The sequence below is a fragment of the Sebastes umbrosus genome, chromosome 18, assembly GCF_015220745.1.
Source record: "Sebastes umbrosus isolate fSebUmb1 chromosome 18, fSebUmb1.pri, whole genome shotgun sequence".
In the NCBI taxonomy this organism is placed as follows: Eukaryota; Metazoa; Chordata; class Actinopteri; order Perciformes; family Sebastidae; genus Sebastes; species Sebastes umbrosus.
In genome coordinates this window covers 17,448,801-17,452,428 of record NC_051286.1, presented here as the reverse complement: position 1 = coordinate 17,452,428, position 3,628 = coordinate 17,448,801, and positions in this window count along the sequence as shown.

Below are 3,628 nucleotides of genomic sequence, written 5' to 3'. Positions count from 1 at the left end.
TTTTGTTCTGAGTGTGAGTGTGTTTAATCAAGACGGAATCCTACACCAGGATTCACACATTTCAGGGGTCAGTGGGAGGCAACAGCATCTCCTGGGTACACACACACACACACACACACACACACACATGTACCAACCGTCACACCTAAACACAACTTCCCAAATACATCACTAATTCCTATTTCTCTCGCTTTCATCCTCCTTCTCTCTTCATCCCCTGCATTCAAGATAATAATAAAAGGTCTGGATGAGTCATCGTCAATTATCATATGCTCCACAGCTCTGTGTGAACAACACACACACACACACACACACACACACACACACACACAAACATGCACTCCCTTGCACGCAAGGACCACAGATTTTACTAACATGAAAGCATACATACATATTCCTCCTCAAATGCAAATATAGACACACAAAAGCATTGAAACACACACGCAAATAAACACTTCCAAAAGCAGGAGGTTGCTGACGCCGTCTCATCGTCTGCGTTACCGAGGGCACAGATGATAATCCTAACCCTTTCTGAAGGCAAGAAACATATTTAGGCAGCCGAGATGGATGATGTCACATCCAGTTAACATTAAGCAAGAAAACTAAAATGATCTCGGTCCAGTTGAGGCTTTCCCTCACTCTCTTTGTTGAGACTTTAATGTGAATATGACATGAAAAGTATTTTTGAAGCACTAGTTTTGCGTTCAGCAGTCCACTCAGTGTTGTAATTTTAATCACATCGGAGCATCTTGTTGCCAGGAAACATAAAATACTGACCTTGTGTGTCTTCTAAAGTTCATTCACTATCATAAAAAAAACTAACCTACACAATACCGACCCTACAGACCTCGGCGATTTGATCGATAACAATCTTTTTCCCCGTGAATGTTGCACCAAAGTCACACTAGCCAGGGCACAAAGGCACTTGGGATACAGGACTTCCTGTAACTACATTTTGGTCGCTAAGTACATCTCCTGTTAAAACAGATAGGCTGAGTAATGGAAGAAATCGAATCAAATGTTCCCAAGTTTTTCCTGTGTGCACGGAAATAAATCCAGAGAACATAAATGGAAGTGTCTCTTCTCGGTAATCCTTGATGCTTCGACAGGTGGTGCATCCACATCTCAGTTTCCTCTTTCTGAGGGCCACAACAGAGCATATGAACGTGCTACATCGCTCTGCATCATCTGGGTGTTTGTTCAATCGCAAGCCGACGTGTTACGGAGACAGCTAGCGCCTTCTCACCTCCTCGGCTGTGTCACACACACTTTCTGCTAGCTGAGGGACTGTGAGTCCGTTTTGGAGAGACTCACAGCTTTGCGATATTTAGCAAATTGACATGATGTGCATGAGGCAACAGATATATCTTTACACTTTCTACTGATGAACTGAAGCAGATTCACCAGTTATTACAAGTTATTACAATTCGTCCTGAGGGGAACATGGATAACTGTACCAGTGGGCAACTCCGGGGTCTGAGAGGTGATGCCAATGAGGAAGTGCCTTAAACTTGCATTCTTTCTAATAGCCAGCAGGGGGCGACTCCTCTGGTTGCAGAAAGAAGTCTGATTGTATAGAAGTCTATGAGAAAATGAGCCTACTTCTCACTTTATTTATCACCTCATTAAACATTGTAATCATGAGGTTATGGTCTCAAGCACTAGTTTCAAGTCTTCTTCAATACAGCATGATGTTCATTTAGTAAATTATGGTCCCATTTAGAGTAAAATAGACCATAAACAGGGTATGCTTTAGAGCTTAGCTACCTTGTGATTGACAGGTCGCTACCACAGGGTTGTTCGGTCTCGGTTGTCCACTTTCGTCTTACTACTTTAACCCTTTCACTGTGTGTTTTGTGTTCATGAAAGTTAATTAGAATCTTTTTGGTCACCTAAAAATTTCGCATTCAGTGTTCGGTTGTACTTAGGGCAACCCTCTCGTGTCACTTCTAGTTGCAAATAACGATAATAAGAAAGCGATGGCCAAAATGCCAAATTTGAAGCTTCAAAACAGCAGTCCACAAACCAATGGGTGACGTCACGGTGACTACGTCCACTTCTTATAAACAGTGCAGTCTATGGTCTGTACCAAATTGCATGGCAATCCATACAATTGTTGTTGAGACATTTTACTCAAAACCACAAATGTCAACCTCATGGGGCTGTAGAGGGGATCATCAAAATCGTTAGTATCCATTGTCTGGGGACCTTGAACATCTGTAAAAGAATTGTGCGCCAATCAAGCAGATGTTGAGATATTAAAGTCTGGACCAAAGTGGTGGACCAACCGACCGAATAACTGGATCAGTGAAAACTTTGACATGCTGGTGCCACTAGAGGAAATGTTAGGGAAACACCAAAGTCAGTAAGATTACATTTCTGGGCACCATGGATATCTATACCACATTGCAATCAACATACTGACATTGCCGTCCCTAGAGGCATGCTGCTAGCTTGGCTACAAATGAAGCTATATATTTGTGAGCAGTTTTATGTCTTCAGTAGGGACGAATGAGCTTGTAGCTGATTGCCAAAGACAGGGTATGGAAAGTATCGAGGGATAGACTAACACATTGGTGGTTTTTGGTCTTTTCATGGGGTTTGTTGGCAATATGAACTAGAATTTCCTCGTGGTTGTATGCCTCCGCAAACCATTCAAGTTACAGTTTACATCCATGTCTGTCCAAAATGTTAAATTTGAAGAAATTCCCTCCAGGCGTTCCTGAGATATCGCGTTCACAAGAATGGAACGGATGGACGTACAACCCGAAGGCGTATGCGGAGGCATAAAAACATAGAATAACAGCAGTCTTATTCTATAACTTAGCAACAGACGACTTGTTAATTAACCTGTACTCGGTGTCATGAAAGCTCTTACATTTGCTGTTGTAGACACCTGCTTTCGTTGCTTTCTCCAAGAAAACATGTGCAGAAATGACACTTTTTACATTTCACGGAGCAGCAACAGCAGTCTGGAATAAAACAGAATAGGAACTGGGAAGTATACTGAGCAGTGAAAGCTACCAGGGCTGCACAGACAAAGAAAAGGGTGCCAATTACAGAAAGTCTGCACAACACTCTACAAAGAGTCTGGACTCTGGTTCAAAAGGAACACAAAAGAAAATATTACAAAATCATTGTTTTGAAAATCATTGTAACATTGGGATTGAAGGAAGGTATGGGATGGGCTCGTACATGTGCAGACGAGGACGCATACACACACAGGCACACGGATGAAAATCACTGAAGATCACATATTTATATCCACATCAATAGAATAGTATGACTTTGAAGACCTGAGGCACAGGTGAGGCAGAGTGAAGATTGATTTTTCATACATTCATTCATTTCCTTCTACTCCTTAATAACAGGGTGTCATTTTGTGTGTATTTTTTCTTTCTTGTGCTTTTGTGGAAAAACAGGGGCGAGAACATTGCGTGCGTGTGTTGTGCCTTTGTGTTTTTGCCAGTAATAACATCAGAGATGTGGGCAGGTTACTGAATAATCAGCTAATAAACAGACTAATTACCATGGCACATCTGGAGGGTAAATTGAATGGTTTGCAGATTAGCAGAGGAGAATGGCTGCCAAGAGAGTGGACTGCATTAGCACAGCTGCTACGGATAAT